This window comes from Parasteatoda tepidariorum, chromosome 8, assembly GCF_043381705.1.
Source record: "Parasteatoda tepidariorum isolate YZ-2023 chromosome 8, CAS_Ptep_4.0, whole genome shotgun sequence".
Classification (NCBI taxonomy): domain Eukaryota; kingdom Metazoa; phylum Arthropoda; class Arachnida; order Araneae; family Theridiidae; genus Parasteatoda; species Parasteatoda tepidariorum.
The window spans coordinates 29695757-29715152 of record NC_092211.1 but is presented as its reverse complement, the minus strand read 5'-3'; the positions used below and the strand labels follow the sequence as shown (position 1 = coordinate 29715152).

Below are 19396 nucleotides of genomic sequence, written 5' to 3'. Positions count from 1 at the left end.
GTGCGAGATAATTCTTTATTGATGTTTTGGAATCGAACAAAATTAAAATCTAAATCAAATAAATTTACCTTGTTCATGTTGACTTACTTTCTTTTGCAATTTCTTTTTCTATGTAAAGATAACGTAATAGATAAAACGCGTGTGATTATAAAAACAGAATTATTTTACAAAACAACAGAAAAACAGAAGATTTTAGGAGCATATATACATTTGAATGAAATTTATATAAAAACATCGCATGAAAGAAAAATAATTGGAGAATGGGGGAGAGCAATGTGTTTTAGAGCCTTGTAAGGAACAAAAACCTTTAGCGATATAATAAAAAAATATTCTAAATATAATATAAAAATATTCTTAAAATATAATAAAAAAAAATTTATCAAAAATGTTCTAGTAAAAAATATTCGAAGAAATTAAAAAATATTTTGAAAGTTAATAAAGCACTATTAAAGATTATTTATAAAAGTTTGAAAAATTTTTGAAGATAATTTCCGAGAAATTAAAAAATGGCCAATGAAAACTTTTGGGTGGGGAAAATTTGATATAATGTTTTCTCAAAAAAAGTAACTGCTTTTTCAAATCTGAATTACCATTTTTTCTCCAATTAAAAGTTTTAAAAAGTACAAAGGTTTTGTATTGGGTTACTAGTGATGAGAGTACTATAACAAAAAAACAATATTGTCCCCCAATCCGATGAAATGCAATACTTCGTTTCAAATGTATTTAAATCATTAATTAATAATAGACGTGATATTTTTAAGAACGTCTTTAATTTGTGCGGTTTAATTAAAGACAAGAGTAATAAAAGACTTGAACTAATCTGACTCGTCACTACTTCTTTAAAAAGTGTCTTTTGTGAGCAAGCGACGCGAAGAAAGCATATACATAAACAAAAGAAACTAGAAAGCTAAATCTTCATGCTTTTCTCTTTCGAAAGCCACTACCTTTAGGTTCTCGACTGAAAAAGAGTAGATTTAACTGCAATGTATTGCACAAAAACAGCTGCTCTTACACAAAAGTATTTTTTCAACAGGTGCATAATCATCTTGCTGCTAATAGCTTGGTCTTCTCGCCGACAATGGGCTATTTTACACCTTCTCTCCAGTATTCACTTTCTGAAATAGCCAAACATCTTTACTCTTATTTACAAAAGAATAGGAGAAAGCGTTTGTGTGAAGCAAGGGTTGTCCGAGAGGTCAACCTTTGGATTGACCTCTGGATGGATTTCTTTAGAGAGCTCACTCGAGTCGCTAATAATAAAACCTCCTAAACTCTGAAATAGTTTTAAGATTCGTATTGACTCAAAATACTTAAAATTTATATATTTTATAGCAAATACAATTTTTATTACTTCTCGCAATAATGCCAACAACAACAAAAAAAAACTATAAGAAATTTAAAACCAAAAGTTTCTTAAAATAACCATATGCTCGCGATAAAGGAAAATATAGCGCAACGTAAAATTAAGTTAACTGTACGATACTGCAAAACAGAGCTTTCTCATAATTTCTATCAAACTTCATTGAGTAAACAAGTTTTTAGTTCGATTATAATTTTCAGGAAAAAAAAATTAATTTTGTTTTCAACTTGTTTGATAAAAAATCTTGTTCCTCTCTTGCTATAAACAAATTTAATACATATTTGTAAATTTTAAATAAATATCATTAGGATATCATTAACTATTAACAATTAATTAATAAAAATGAAAAGATTATCAAGCATCAAAATTTAAAAACGCTTACATAGATGCCAATTTCGTCAATGGAATTTATGTTGGGATTATTAAAATGATTGATTTTAAAAATTTAAATTAGAACCTTATTTCTCAACCATAATTCATTAAATAAAAAGGAAATGTCACTTTAAATAAATAAATGTCATGGAACTTCAAACTGAGGTAACGTAAAACGGGACACTTACGTTTTGTGACGTTACGTTACGTTATGTTAAATGTTTTCCAGAAATAAAAAAAAATAAAGATAGTATTTGTCTTTTCTGTAGAATGCACACGTTGAGCAACAATAAAATCTATCCAGCCCATTGTGTTTCGTATGCTATCTGCGATGTCAAATCTTGTCTCAAGTATATTTTACTGGCATTAATGTCGATAAGTTAAGTTGACATTCAGATTCTTAGTACAATGAATGCGTTTTATTAGCAGTTAAAAGCTATTATGTCTTTATATGTCAAAATAATTCATATTATTGCACTTTGGATAGTGAGTTGCAGCAGATATTTGGTTTTGTTTTGATCAAAACGAAAGCAGTAGGCATAAATGTGTAGCTAAATAGTTGTAGGCGATGTTTGCTCTGAGATCAGAATATCAGTGGAAGAGTTTAAGATAATTCAGGATTCATACAAACCTTAAAAAGGACGACAATTACGCATCGTTATAAGTTTTATCAACAACTACGCCTTATAATTTCAAATAATTATACATAGTGACGAAATATGACAATTTTAATTTCAAAGTGAATGCTAAGTAAAAATGTTAAGTTGTTTACTCTTTTTATTAGAACATTGACACCCCTTTTTAAGTATAATATGGACCGTATGAGCGTTGAAAGATGCAATAACCTGATCCAAAAGCACAATGCATAATAAAGCACATAGAAAACTAATTTATAATGTTGCACTATGTTGTCATGCGGGAACTTTACGCCAAAAGTGTGTTTGGAGATATCAATGTAAGTAAAACGATATTAATTTTCTTAAGGCAAAAATAGGGCAATATATTGAACGTAGCCGAACTATTTGTTCTAGTACAAAAGAAATTAAATAAGAAAATGTACGACTTTCAAGCAAATTTTCTATTAGTTTGATTTTAAGGTACCTGGAAAAAAAGGTCCCGGAAAAAAAGGTCCCCGGAAAAAAAGGTCCCGGTAAAAAAGGTACCTGTGTAGGGAAAATTCTGTAGGGGAAAATATTTTAAATGAGAAGATTGGATTGAAGCGCTTTTTGCTGTTCCGTGCATGTTTTTTTGCGTGTCGCGCGTGTTCAAAGAGCTTTTTATCCAACTTTTGTTTCTTATTTATGCATTTATTCTTAAAAAGTTAATTAAATATGAAAATGTTCAATAAAATTGTTTATTTATTTTCTAAGATCANTGATAAAAAGAATTTAAAAAAATAATAATAACGACTGTTTAATGGCATATGAATTTAATAACCGATTAATGGTAATCGAGATGGTAGACGGAAAAAAAGGTACCGGAAAAAAAGGTACGGAAAAAAAGGTCCCGGAAAAAAAGGTACCTGGAAAAAAGGTCCCGGAAAAAAAGGTACGGAAAAAGAGGTCCCCGGAAAAAAAGGTCCCGGTAAAAAAGGTACCTGTGTAGGGAAAATTCTGTAGGGGAAAATATTTGAAATGAGAAGATTAGATTGAAGCGCATTTTGCTGTTCCGTGCATGTTTTATTTTTCGTGTCGCGCGTTTTTAATTAATTAAAAAGGACCAATACCTTCACCTCCAATCACGAATAAACATCCAACACATAAATTCTCCCAACTTCCCCGATTGGCTACTTTAAGCCTCACAGTAGCAACTTCCTCACAAAATATAATTTAAGATAGAAAATAACACATTTTTCACTTAAAAAAATTAACAAAAAAAAAGTAAAATATTATTGAAAAATTTAAATAGTATCTTCCCGCTTTAAAAAATATTCAAAGAAGAATAAATAAATAAAATAAAATTTTAAAAAAAAGCGTAATACAACCAGCCCATAAGTCCCCCCCCCCTTACCCTTCTCCTTACCTCAATGATCTAATCTAACTTATTACAGATAAAAAGAATATTCATTGAAACAGCGAGAAGCATTCATGCTGCCCTGAAAGCGAGAGGGGAAATATCCCTACAGATTTTCCCTATGAAGGTACCTTTTTTACCGGGACCTTTTTTTCCGGGACCTTTTTTTCCAGGGACCCTTTTTTCCGTACCTTTTTTTCCAGGGACCTTTTTTACCGGGACCTTTTTTACCGGGACCTTTTTTTCCGTACCTTTTTTTCCGGGACCTTTTTTTCCGTCTACCGTTTTAAATACCTTCTCGAAAAAAAATTTTGAAGATAGTAATATTTAGATAGTAATTTGAAGAAGATATTAAAAAATTGTCCGAAACTAGCTATTTTTGATTACTAAATTTCAAAAAACTATAGGAAGAATTTTGTAAACGAAATTATCTTTTTCCTAAAAATTGAAAATGGCTTTAATGTGCAATTTATTTAAACGAGTGAATTATTTATTAATAATTCTCACGGTTTATAGTTAAACATTATTTCAATCTTGAAAAAGATATTCTTAGGCCGTGGAGGAAAATAAGATCTGAATCACTCATTTCAGTAAATGATTACTTCTTGTCAGGGTCTTGTGAATGTTTGTTTCTTGGCGACCATTGAAAACCACCATTACGAAAAAGATCACAGGTTTATTTACGACAACCATGAAAATTCGCTTATGTCCCCCTCTTCATGCCTGGGGGATTTCTTCACGGTTGAGTGATAGCCTCCTGGAGAGAAAAGGAGGAACTGAAGAACGATTTCAGAGTAGAAAAATGTTTCATACCCCGGAAAAAATCATTTTTTAGCAATAGTTCCTAATGTATAATTTCATATTGCTGAAATTAGTTTTGAACTACATATTTATAAGTTTTTTTAAAAAAAAATTTCGTGAATTTAGCTAAAAAAGTAACTTTGTGAAAAACGCTTGAAAATTACTCTAAAATCACATTTAAACTCGTTTTAAAAATTATTAATAGAATTTTAAAATAATTTTTTACATTAGTTATGTTTGTTTAAATGAGATCTATTCATTAATATTAAACATTGAGCTGTCAGGTTGTAAATTATTGAGAAAAAGTGATTTATGTTCTCCCATAGAATAACATTGAGAAGTCGATTGAAGCTGGCAACGGTGCTAACGGCCTTAAAGCTTGCGATTCAAGTCGAGTGTTATTCTATGGCTACAAGTCGAAACTTTAAAAAGCAATGAGTTCTACGATGGTTTGAGTAGGTTATCTTTCTTTAACCTATGGAGATCTTGACCACTGGTAATGATAGAAAAAGCGAAAAATTCCCCTCTTCTAGGAGGTCGTGGTGACACATCTGGAAGAGCCCAAAAACTGGCGTCTCCTGAAATGAAAACAAGCCCACTGTCCCCCATCTCTTTTTGAAGTAAAAACGAACTAAACATCTTAAATATAACGAATTGCGACTATGAGAGAAATTTTATTGTCACACATTGTATTCATAAATATTTAGATTAAAAAGAAAAATCCTGTTATTGGATAGAAATTTATTGGTATCTGTATAGATAGATAATATTCAGTTGACAATTAAAGCATGTGCTTACCCGTCAAAAATATTTCAGCAGTTACACATTTCCGTGTTTTAAATAAGTATTTTTTTATTGCCATTAATTTAACGTGATTATATTTAAAAAACGTTTATCTTTAAATACCAACGACTTTAAACGTCAGCAGCTTGTTAAGCTTATAAATTACTTGTCAAATAATCTATTTCTATGAATATTTTATACTATCGCGTAAGAGTTGTTGGAAAAAAATAGTTTTAAAGTACACCCAAAATTGAAAACTTTCTGATAATATATTTAAAAAATACTATTTAAACAAATTTAAATGCAAAACTATGTTTCTTCTTTACACGGTAAAAAATAAGGAGTACTCTTTATTTCTTTGTTAGATTGGAAAACAAGGTACTGGTTCGCACTGTTCTAATCAGAAAAAAAAACTGTAGTAAACAAAAATATTAAATTGTTTTATTACAAAATATTAAATTGTATACCTAAAGAGAAATTGAAACAACTGTTGGCCATCCATTCAAAATTTGTCGTATTGCTGTCAGAATCCCAGGCTGCAATCCAGGCGATCGGCTCACAGGAAGACACTTTGTCAGATGAAGTGCTGCAGTGTCGGAGACTTATCAGACTTTTGGCACTAAAAAACAAAAGAGTAGTCATCCTGCGGATTCCCAGCCATTGTAACATCTATGGTAACGAGCAAGCTGACTTTCTTGCTCGCAAGGGAACACAAATCCCCCTACCAAGTTGCTCTGGATTGTCATACCATTCCATAAAACTACATGTTAAAAACATAATGAAAATGAATGTCGCTGCTAATCTACGAGAAAGCATAAGGAATAAGAACTGGAGTGAGACAGATCTTAAGGCAGTGCCAGATAGGCCTCGCCGAGATGCAGTAGCCACCTTTAAGTCTCCTAGCGGGTCATCTCATGATTGTCTAGGAGAACACCTGCATCGTATAGGTATTTATGACCACCCTCAGTGTCAACTGTGTGGTTCTGGAGCACCAATGAATAGAGAGCACCTCCATTCCTGTAGGAGGCTCCACGGACCTGACTCGGAGACCGCAAGATCGCGTGCGAGAGAACTTTTGGGAAGATGACTGCGATGTTTTGTTATTTTCTATTTTTATTGTTCCTCTGTGTTATTGTTCGTATTCCCTGCCATTGGAAATTAAAAAAAATACCTAAAGGGAAATAAAACTATAGCACCGCTTTTCTTATCAAATCAAATTTCCTACTCTAAATAAAATATGAATCTAAAAAAAATTACTTATTAAAAAATGTAATAAAATTACTTTCACTATAATATTTTTACAATATAACTTTTTTCTATTCATATTTTAAACATTTGGGTCCATTGTAGTTATTTTGTTGTACATTTAATTACTCATCACATACAAATAAAATTATAATTACCAAATATTCAATTATTTAGAATGGTATTAATTACGACCCAATTTAAGCCAGAGATAAGTGTGTTTTATAAATATATACAAAAATCCTTTTAAAGTAAATTAAATTATTTATAGTCTTAAAAGTATAACAAATACTGATTTTTATAAAGTATGTCAAGCATGCATAAAGAATCATTGTATTTTAACTGAATATTTAAATTGTTTTTAGGTGAAACAAATTTGCACGTGGCAGCCAGGCACGACAGAGCAGATGAGGCCGAAAGTTTGTTGAGAAATGTAGCAGATGTGAATGCTCCTGATGGAACTGGCAGAGCCCCTATCCATACGGCAATTGGCGCCGATGCTCTAAATGTATTTATGGTAAAGTGAAATTAAATACAATTCTTAAACTATTTATTTATGCTAAATTCAATTGCTTGGATCTGCTCTGTATCTGTTCCGCATCTTTAAATCTGTTTTTTCTTTAATTTGGTTGAAATTAAATTGATATATTTTTATTATATATTTACAATAATTTTATAACATTCACCCATCATTATAAAACATTTGAAAATTACTCCAAGAGCTACTGTTTGTTAGATAGCCGTTTTTTCCAACTTTAAAAAATTTTCTGTATTCAAACAACTTCAGAACATTTTTAAAACAGACTTTCTAACTTTAAACTTTTGCTACTCCATAAATACCTTTTTTTCTAACTTTAAAAACTCTCAAGTTCACACATCTTCAAAATATTTTTAAGTACAAAAAAAAAATTTTTTTTTAATTCAAAGTACCAACAACTAACATCAGAATTTTTCTAACTGTAAACAGCTTGAAAATTTTTCTAACTTCCAATTTCTGTGGCTCCTTACAGACCAGTTTATTAAGAACATTAGAATTTTTCCAATTCTTAACACTTTCAGAATTTTTCAAAAGCCAACAGATTCAAAGTTCGAAAAATTTTCAAAATCGAAAACTTTTCTATGACCAAACATCAGCTACTCTTTACATACCAGTTTTTTTTCCTCAGTTCACACAACTTTAGGGGGGATAGGTAATTTATAATTTTTTCCAGTCCAAAACAAGTTGAAAATTTTTCTGACTTCGAACTCTTGCGACTCCTCATATACCCATTATTTAAACTAAAAAAGAGTTTTTTTTTCATGTTCAAGCAATTTCACGATATTTCGAATACAGAAAGATCAAAAAAATTTTGAGAGTACAAATAATTTGAAAATTTTTCGAAGTCAAACCTATTTGAAAGCAACATTCTGCGACTTCTTATATACCCGTTTCTCCCCAATTAAAATAATTTATAACGTTCAAAGTATTTCAGAATAATTCTAAGCACAAAACAAGTCCGAATAAGTTGAAAATTTTTAAACTCCAAACTTCTGCCATATCTTATGTACCTTTCTTTCTAACTTAAAAAATTTCAAAGCTTCAACTCCATAATAATTTCGGTACAGAAAATTTTTAAATTTTTTTGTATAAGTAATTAGAAATTTTTTTTATGTACCAACAACAAGTCAATTTGAAGTCATTTCTAAGTCAATTTGAAATTTTTTTTTCAATTTGAAATTTTTTGAAATTTTTGAAAAGGTCGAAAACAAATTTATAAAATTAAACTTATGCTACACATTAAATAGCCGTTTTTTTTACTTTAAAAAATTTCTATGTTTAAACAGTTGCAGATTATTTCCAAGTACAAACAATTTTAAATTTTTTTAAGTTCAAACAACGTCAGAATTCTTTTTAAGTACTAACAGTTTGAAAATTTTTCAAAGCTACTTCTGCTATTTGTTATATTGCTGTAAAATTTCCTATTTCAAATAACTTCAGAATATTTCTAAAACCATCAGATTCAGAATTTTTCAAAGTATGAAAAGTTTTAAAAAAATTCTAAGTCAAAACAAGAAACAACTTAAGAAATTTTTGAACCAGCAATAGCAGTACGAATCTCTTATGCTTTTAAATAAAATGTTAATATTGTTAAATTAAATGTTTTTTTATGCATACTTTTCCACTTTTAAAAGATATTTTTCTTTGTACAGATTTTGATGAAGCATAAAAACATAGATATTAATTCTAAATCCATTGACGGATCTACTCCCTTAATTCTAGCATGTCGCTATGAATTAGAAGATATTGGTCCAATTTTAGTAGAAGCTGGATGCGATATTAACGCTTCTGATTCATATGGTAAGGAATTTTATCTATATATATATATATATATTTCTCTTACACGGCACCAAAAAAAAGCCCCGTTACAACTCCCCGAATGGCAACGTAAGAAAATTGACCAATGATTGCTGCTAAAAATGTCACATGCCCAGAGGCGTATCTATGGAAAGAAGCGCCTATGGCAAATCTCGCACTGGCGCCCTGCCTAAACTATTTATAATCTCTTTTTTTATGCAATACGGAATAAAAGCATCGTTTGAAGTATTTAAGCATTTTGGCAATATTGCATAAAGAACCGTGGTGGTTCAGGGGATAGAGAATTCACCTTCCAACGAAGTGAGCCGGGTTCGATTCCCAGCAGTGACTGCTCGACACGATTTCCGTATCCGGCTTGCACCTACCACGGTGTTGACGTAAAATATCTTCTTTGACGGATCATTGGTTACCCTTGCCGTCAGACTAATCACGGGAGGCTTTCGCAATCCTCCTCTCCATGTAACGCAAATGCGGATTAGTTCAATCAAAAAAGTCCTCCGCGAAGACAAATTTCTCCAAAATGCTCGATACAGGAGTTCCCTTGTCTTCTGAATCGGGTTCAAAATTACAAGGCTACGAAGTTGAACATCAGCAGTCGCAAACTTAAACAATTGGATCGGCTGTTCAACAACGTTTATAAAATTTTCCAAAAAGATTGCAATGCAATTTTTTTTAATAGATTAATAAATAAATAAAAAATTAACTATAACAATAAAATTATCTCTTTTTAATTGTAATACATTCACGTGTGTTCGAAATCAGCATTAGTTAGAAAAAAAAAGTTTGCTTTATCATATTTAAAGAAGATTCTCTTGCGCTTCTTCAACGGTCAATAACAATTCTAACAATTTGTTTAATTAAGCAACAAATACAATTAGGTAACAAAAATACGCACGCACAGCAAATGTCTCTGAGTTAAAGAAGAACTATAACATAACCAGATGATTACCCATTATTTTCAAAATTTAAACTGAATAAAATTAATTGTTTATAGAAATAATCATGCTTTGCTAATACCAAAACAATAAAATCATCGCGATATAATAAATTCATTAAAGATCACAGTGTAAATAATTACGATTTGTTATGACAATTACAAATAAAATAGCTACAATCAAATTTTATAACTTCGTTAGCTTTTTATTTACAAAAAACCGATGGTTTTAATATAATTAAGTTTTACAAACATTATATAATAACCGATAATAAGAAAAAATATACATATAGTTATTAATACAGAACTCTAGACAAAATAGCGACAATAATACATTCTTTAATGAGAAATAAATTAGAGGAAGTTGACGTCTTAGTTTAAGAATATCTAGAAAAAATTGATTTTTTAACAGTGAAAAAAAAAGGCAAAAAGTTAAGAAATAGACCAAAAAATATCAAATTATGAAAAATTCTCTTCGCATCAGAATGGAACAAATTGGAGAAAAAGCAGAAAAAAATTTAACAGATTTGAATCATAAGTTTGTAGACGTTAGGTGCGCAAAAAAATAAATAAATAAACGGAATACCCTGATAACTTTTGATATAATAATCAGATCTTCACGTTCTTCTCATGTCAATGGTTCAAGGAGGTGACTTAAATATGCTAATTAATAAGTGCAGGGACAATATTTCAAGTTACGAAATCAGACACTAAAACGTACTTTCTCTGAATAAACATGCCATTTTTTTGACTGATTTGGATTTCTGTACCCCTAAGTGTTGGGGGTAGCCACAATATGAGAAGTAACTCAATCGAATTTTAAAAAAATTTTCCCATAATTATAAAGGTCCTTTGTTAAAAAATAACTTTTCGTAAATATTTATTATTTTATTTGTAATATTCGTAAAAAAATTCAATTGTGATATGTACATTTTTTACATTGTTTTAAAAAATGCTATATTTTAGCGAAATTGATCAAATAGTTCCTAAGAAATCAAATTTTAAATATCCGACTTTTTTTCAATTCTATTTCTCAGGAATCCTAACTCCATATTCAAACAACATGAATTTAGACCAATCTGTATAACAGGGGGAAAAAATTTTTAAAAAAATAATCAAAATTAATTAGTTTTAAAATTTGCTTTTTAGGAAGAAGAGAAATATAAATGATTGGAATATTTGAGGAAAGGAGGGCTTTTTTTGTATCTTTATGAAAATACATTATAAGAATGCGTATACTTCATTATTAAACAAGGTCTAATTTTTCAATACATAAAATACTTATTGTTTTTTTTTATATTCTTACTATAAAGATAATTATTTAATGAAAAATAATTATTGTGATTGTTACTTTATTGATTTTTTTTCAAGTAATATAATATGTAGTGATATAAACATAATGTAAGTGATATGTATTGTAAAAGACTTATAAAATTTAAAAAAAAGTAATTATTTAATCTAATTTTTTTTTTTTTTTTTTTTTGAAAAGGGAAGAAAATTGTAATCTGAAATAAAAGATATAGGGGAAAGAAAGATTACAAAATTTTGCACCTTAGATGCTATGGAAGCCTGTTCCATAACTCGAAGAAAGGTTGATAAATATTAAATAAATGTAATTTAAAAGTACAAAACAAACATGTCTTTATAAATTAAAAAAAATCAATTTGTAAGTAAAAGGATTATTGAAACTTACACTTAAAGCATTGTTCCTTAATATAACCATTCAAAGAAAACAAGGGGGAAAAAAAACAAATAGTTAAACTCAAAATCTATCTATTTATGAATAGAAAGAAAAACATTTATCGGTTGCAGGAAACTATTTGCTGAACGTAATGAATGTTACGTAATAAACACAAAATTATTTACTTATCGCAATTATTTTTCAGGAAAATTAAAAAAATATATTCCTACTAACAATAGAAATTTTAACATTTGTTGTTTTTTTATTACATATTATTTATAATTATAATGCATTAACGAGTATTTAATTATACAATACAAAAAATCTATGTGCATATTAAATGTACTGTCATAAAACAGTAACAATAAAAACTAAAAAATATTATAAATTCTAATTTATAGCATTAAAAGGAGGGAGCGCAAATGTCCCACTCGATCTACACATACAGAGATGCTAACTTGCAACTTAATGGGGAACTTTTTTCTAGTGGTAGCAAAATTTATGTTTTGATGCTTTATTCTTGGTTTATGTAAATTTGATTTAAAATTATATTTTCCGCCACTACGTATGTATAATTCGAAATTTTCAATGAAATACAATTTTACTCCAGTTACCTCGTGGTAAGAATTTCAAATTTTACCAATATCATCTAAAATTTGCAAGGTTTAGTTTTTAACTCTCTACCACTTAATAAAATATTTCGGAGAAATCTTAGCAGTTGACATCCCTGCATATAGACATCATTTCTAGAAAATATAACGAACGCATATAACGGTAATTAATAATTTAAGTATAATGCATTAATTTAAATATTTAGGAAATGATTACTTACAATCAAAGAAAATCCTTGTAGTACACGTTGTTCACTTATCTATGAACCAACTATAAATGCCCAGAAGCTGCATCAAAATAGATTATAAAAATCTAAAGACTTTAAATATTTGATTTTCTTGACTTAAATTTTGAAACATTAACTAAATTGAGCAGAATTTTTTGTATGAGCATCTAACTACTTATAACGCCTGCCCTTTATTTTTCAAAATAGCGAAGTGTATTCATTATTAAATCGTTCCATTGGTTTAAATTACTTGTAGAGCGAGTCATCAGAGGAACCTCCTATTTTTAGTATTTCACACTTTAGTGGAGGTGATTCCCACCATGGGTGGCAAAAATCTCCATTTACGCTAATTTATAGAAGGGGTTCTATTTGACATCTATTCAGCAAACTCCGAAAATGTTTTTCAAAGAGATTTTAACCGCTGATAAAATTTAAGATTTACAAGCATTTCACTACAGAATAATTAGTCTAAGCTAGACTGGGACACCCCATGGCTTTCACATCTCTCTGTCCTCTGGTCATCACCGTCTGGCCATCTGGTTTTGCTGCCTGAAGGGGTTCCATTCATTTCCTCCCCCGAAAATTGTTCTTTTAACTGGAGGTCTCACTTTCCTTAAGATAAGGGGTGAAAAATTTCTTTACGTTTGTCACCAACTTTTGAACTTCCAAAGTTTCTTTCGTTCGCCTTTCATTTTTTTAGTCTGTTGTACTAATTTTTTCATATAAATAAATATACTTAATTTAAAGATTTAGCTTATATTACTATAATTTATATTTAACGTATAGCATTTTCAATTATACATAAACAATATCAAATAATCTAAGTAGAAAAGCATTTTTTCCTAATAAATTATTTTAAATTTAAATGACTGTCTAAGTAAACTATTTTAAATAAACGAAATCAATAAATATTATTTTTAGGATTTGTTTTCTGTTCTTATTATTAAAAAGTGCACGATTTTAAATAAATATCTTATGTATTGCCGAGGAAAAAGGCATTCCCTTATATCTATATATTTGCTACTCAAGAGCTATAACATCATACATAGTACTACAATACACATTCAATACAATTCTACAATATACATTCTTAATGCTAGTATATATTCCATACTTTTGTAATCTAAATTATGTTATTAAGTTAATTATTTTATTTTTATATGTAACCATGAATTTTTGTTGCTATTTTAGTGTTTTTTTTCCCCTTGTGCAATATTATAGTTTGACTCTGAGTTACAGCTTCAATAAAGTCTTATAAATAATGTCTTGCTTGTTTATAAAATTGGGAACTTTAATATTTATAACTCTTACTCGTGAATAACCCTTTTGAATGAACATTATTTAAATGTTTATTTTATCATCGTTTATACCTGGAAAAAAAAAAATTTTTTTTCATTTTCCTCAAAAAATTTTACGTTAAGTTTGTGCTTTATTTTTCGCTTTTAGTAGAAAAAATGAAATTAATAATACACTAAAAAAAAGAAGAAAAATTAAATTCTCTGTTATTTTCTATAATGAATAATGAGCTTACATTTTGTCTCTTCATTTTATCAGCGATAACTCAAATTCTTTCTATTACAGCTTTGACGTATCGTGAAGCAATAAGAAGCTACATTTTAGAAAAAAATAAGTTTAAATTCATTTTAATTTAAATATGGGAGCCGCGATGACTCAGGGGATAGAGCTTTCGCCTTCCAATGAGGCGAACCAAGTTCGAATCCCAGTTGATACGAATTCCGCACCCGGCTTGCACCGACCACAGTGCTGACGTGAAATATTATGGAAATATCCTGAGTTGTAGACTGATCATGGGTCAGAGTCCCCTTGCCGTCAGGCTAACCGTGGGAGATTCTCGTGGTCTTCCTCTCCATGTAACGCAAATGCGGGTTTACTCCACGAAGGCAAATTTCTCCCATTACTCGATATAGGAGTTCCCTTGTCTTCTGGATTGGGTTCAAAATTACAAAGCTACGGAATTAGGTCGGCTGTTCAACGACGGTTATAAAATTAAATATGGGGCTAAAAGTCTTTTTATCAAAGGATTATGATCGACATTAAATGTTAATTATTTAGGAAATTCTCTGAAATTAAAAATATTTTTATTGGAATGTATCAAAAAGTTAGTAAAGAGAGTAATAATTATAATTATTAAAAACTCTGCATTAATCTTTAAATTACGATATTATAATTAAAATTTGGTTTTTGCCGAAATCATCGTAAATATAATAGAAAAAGCAACTTTTTATTACTGATTTATTTTAGTATTTATCTTGAATGTATTCATAAATATTAAGTTTTTTTATTTATTTCGAATCCTCTGTTGCTTAACTTGAAAGTTTAATGAAAGGAAAAGTGTCTAGTGAATGAATGCAGAAACGTGTATGAATTGTTATCACACAGGCGTCAAGTCGTTTAAACAGTATGTGGAATGTTTTTTTTTTCCTTTCCCCCCAATTTTTTTTAATGTTGAATCCAATATAACAACTTAGATTTCCCGCTCTTTTCGAGTTATGTAAAAGCGCTGGAAACCCTGGCCCTCCTATTATCCCTAACTGATAGGTGGTCTATGAGTTTTCAAACGAAGTTATTAAAAAAATTAAAAACAGTGGGAGGTTAAAATTGTTTAACGCTCGTCACCTACTTTGTTTTTATTATTAGCGGTTCCCTTTCATACTTCACTCCCCTAGTTATAAAAAGAGTTCCTCAAAAGACCTCGATGTCTTCTTTTCGAGCTCTCGAGGAAAGGTTAAATGTTGTATGCTTTTTTTAATTCGGCCAAAACTTGAAAAAAAAAATTAGTGAAATTTTTGAGTAAGAAAATAATCGTTGATGTTGATTGATTTTGCGCCTTTTTGAAATAATGCGCCCATGGCAATCGCCATACTTGCCATACCCTAGATACGCCACTGCACATGCCAAATCTAGCTGAGATGGCTCAACATATAGCACTTTTAAAAACGGAAATAACCAAAGAGGTTGTACCAATAATGATGTGCTGAAACTACTGCCAGAAATTACTAAAATTTATGAAAGTGTGGACACTGTCATTAGTGATTATCCACAAGATCAACTAAGCTACCCTGAGGAATTTTTGAACACCATCACTCCTACAGGAATGCCTCCCCACAAATTAAAGATTAAGAAAGGTGCCATAATAATGTTACTGAGAAATTTAATGCCATCTAAAGAACTCTGCAATGGCACTAGATTAATTGTTACAAACTTGCAGCGTAATTTAATTGAAGCTAAACTGATTGATGATGATGAAGCAGGTACATTTTTCATTCCGAGAATACCTCTAATCCCATCTGATAAAAACATGCAGTTTTCTTTTAAGAGAAAACAATTTCCTATTAGGCTGACCTTCTCCATGACTATAAATAAGTCACAAGGTCAGACTTTTGAGAAAATCAGTTTAGTATTGACTAAACAAGTTTTTAGTCATGGACAACTTTATGTTGGCCTGTCAAGAGTTAAGTCATTTGACAGCCTTTCAGTAATTACTCCAAGAGGCCAAATCTATAATTGTGTTTTCAAAGAAATTCTAATTGCTTAGTATTAATTGCTTAGAGCTTTGCAGAAAAAAATGTTTTTTGGAAAAAATTTAATTGAAACTTCTATTGGCAGTAGGCAAGGGGACCTGCCAAAATCAAAACTCTCCGATGAGAAATGCAGCATGGCGACCTCCACGTGGTATTTCTCGGGTAATGCTAACAGCCATGCATTTTAACTTATTGTATGTAAAACATCCTCATTTTGTTCTAAAATGTTATGTACTTTATCACAAATGTTAATTAATATAGAAATTGATTTCAATAATGCTGATCACCAAAAAATATTTCATTTGGCGATAAAACAAATTTTTGTGTTCTTGAAAATGAAAGACTTTTTGAGGGTTATTATCTCACAAGGAAAAGTTAGGGTTTAAAGTTTATATTTTTAAATAATAAAATTTTTTTCTAAAACTTTCAGAATTTCTAGCATTAACTAATTTATTATACACATTTAGTTGAATTTAGGTGAGTAACTGCAATATTTGATAATTTATTTTGCTAATATGTTTCTCATTTAGCTAATGTTTTGATTTTTTCACCATGTGCAATCTAAATAGCTAATATACTTTTTTAAAAGCCAATAAGAACATTGATAGAATTCTTCTACATAAGTACAATACTATGTCTTTGATGATAAAATACTATGTCTTTGATGATAATATACTATGTCTTTGTGCTAGAACATTGTGTTCATTGGCGAGCGAGCCATGGTTCACAACGTGAACCACATAGGATTGCGTAGCAATTCTCGGGGGTTGGCGAGCGTTAGCGAGCAGGGGGCGGAGCCTCCTAGTATTTATTGTTTCATTACAGGTTATAATTAGTGTAGGTTGTTAGAATGTGTAATTAAAAGCAAAATTTATTTATTTGTAGGAAAGACTGCACTGCATTGGGCAGTTGCCGTGAATAATATGTCTGCTATTAACTTACTTCTGAGTCATAAAGCCAACCCAAATTTACAAGACGGGGAAGGAGAAACGCCCCTTTTCGCAGCTGCAAGAGAAGGATGTTTAGAAGCAGCCATTAGATTGCTCGAAAGCGGCGCAGACAGAAGAATCAAGAATTATCTTGATAAACTACCAATTGATATAGCGAGGGAAAGGTCTCATATAGATCTTGTTGAGATGTTTGAAGAATTTCTAGAGCCTGAAAATGTTTAATAAAAATAACAGTTTGCAAAATAATGTGTATTTTCTTGAGATATTGACTCTTGCTTTTTTTAGTCTAATATTGTGATCAATATTTTTGCATTTTGTTGAGAAGGGAAAACTCAATAATTATTTTCTTTTTTGAATTTTGGAAATCATTATGAGGTTTAAAAAAATGAGGAAGTCCATAGCAGTAAGTATCTAAAAAAAAAGATTGATGACAAAATCTTTTCGGGAAGAGATTTTTCAGTTGCCTGTTTTGTTTAAAAATTTAGTGGTTGTAATAAATAATATCATATTTAAAATGTCAGAGTTTATAAACTATGCTAACATTCAATTGCAATAACTGTTAAAATGACGATATAATCATTGCGTTTAACAGTAAGTACTCAAATGTGGGATTAGAATTTATCATATACTATATGGATTTATGGGTTTGTATAAAAAAGAATATCAATAATCATAACTAAGCAATGAAAGACAGCAGAATTTCAAATAAAAGTAAACATAATTGCTGAAAAAGTAAACAAAACACTGCATATATTTCTGATGAAATCTCTTTCAAGTTGAAAGCAATGATAATGTGAAATTTAAAATTCATGATTGAGAATTTTCATGGGTGAATATTATAAAAATATTGGATTGATTTAATTTCAACCAAATTAAAAAAAAACAGATACAAATGAACAGCACTGATTAGTTGGTTTGCTATAAATCACAATTTGTAATCAAATCCCCAGTTAAAATCTTATTTTATTAAAATATGTTTTTTTTTTAAAATAAAATTGAAGGAAAGAACATTATTAGGGAATTTTTTGCTATGTGATCTGTGGCAGAATAATCACCAAGTCTTGGCAAATTAAACAGCGGAACTGAAATAAAACGTCACAGAAAGGAACCAACTCGAAAGTTATAAATTGTTGCAACCCCCTGGCAAACATCTACATGGTTTTGTTTCTTAAAAAAATGAATCTAGCAAGTTTAAAATCTATTTGGCACATCTTGGCGATAGAAGTTGGCGCTACAGATCATGACACTAAAATATCCTCGCATGGTTTAAAGAGAGAATTATCTTTTACACTTTTGTTAAAATTTTGATTTGATTATTATTTCTAATTTTAGCTGAACACAAGAAAGAACCTGTTGAATATAAAAACCATAAAAATTTAGTACCCAAAGAAAGATTCTATCTGCAAGAGTCCAATAATGTTCTGTGTCAATATTGCTGCAATTCTGCTGTGAGGGCAAAATATAAATAATGTTCCCACATTTAAAAAACCCAAAATGACCAATAAAAAAAATAAAAAAAATTAATATTTTAACATTTTAGTTTTATATTTCAAAACATAGTTTAATTAAAAAATGTCAATGGTAAAGAAACAGGTAGAAATTGACAATAGTGGCATATTTTAAAAGACACAGTATTTCATTTTTCGCATTATTTTGTAGTATATCTTAATACCGGTTACCAGGAAGAATTTTTCACCCACATTCTCTAAATGATACTCTTTACCCCGATGGTTATCATAGTTATCTTAGTTGTTGTTTATGCTTAAAGTAGTTTTCAAAATGAAATATAGATGGCAGTATAAAGTCACGTGAATAGTAAATGTTAATTTTTGTTTTATGTATATGTAGTTTTAGTTCTCTATGTGTTTTGTCTCAATAAAGTTGTGTAATTAAAACCGGCATGGTAAGTGATTATTTTCCCCGAGACGAAAAAACCTTTTTTCATTTGTGGCGCCATTACGTGCGGCAGATGTGGATGACTCATGTAAGTGACTTTGATTTTTGAATTTGTTTGAAACTTGAATAGAATTGAAATTTGAATTTGGGAACTTTAGAATTGAATTTGAATAACCATGTCGGTCAGTGATAATGAGACAGATGCAATTGATGAAAACTCGAAGAAAAAAACCATTCAAAAGAGAACAACATATAGAGCATTAACGACTAAACTGCTTAATAAAATAGAATCCTGTTATAAAGATGAAAATTTAGATGATGAGAATAAAAATGAAGAACTAAAAACCTTATACGATCAATTGATTGAAAAGGAATATGAGCTTGTAAAACTTAACATAAAGATAGAGGCATTTATTTCCGTTGACGAAATTGAAAGGGAAATAATTTCGGTTGATGAATATTCGGAGAAAATTTTAAAATGGAAAAGTAAAGTTAAACGAAAAATTGATAAAATTAATGAAGAAACGCAATCGGTTTCTAGTGACGAAAATTTACCTCTAAGTTCATTAAGTAGAACTCCCATGATAGAACACAATAAATTGATTTCTTTACCGAAATTAACTTT

General features: G+C 29.7%; 1 protein-coding gene across 1 annotated transcript in view; it reads left to right on the top strand.

Moving 5' to 3' along the window:
* LOC107442772 (probable replication factor C subunit 1) overlaps positions 1-19396 on the top strand; it is a 112192-nt gene that overhangs the window by 83694 nt on the left and 9102 nt on the right. The gene's annotated exons all lie outside the window — the stretch shown is intronic.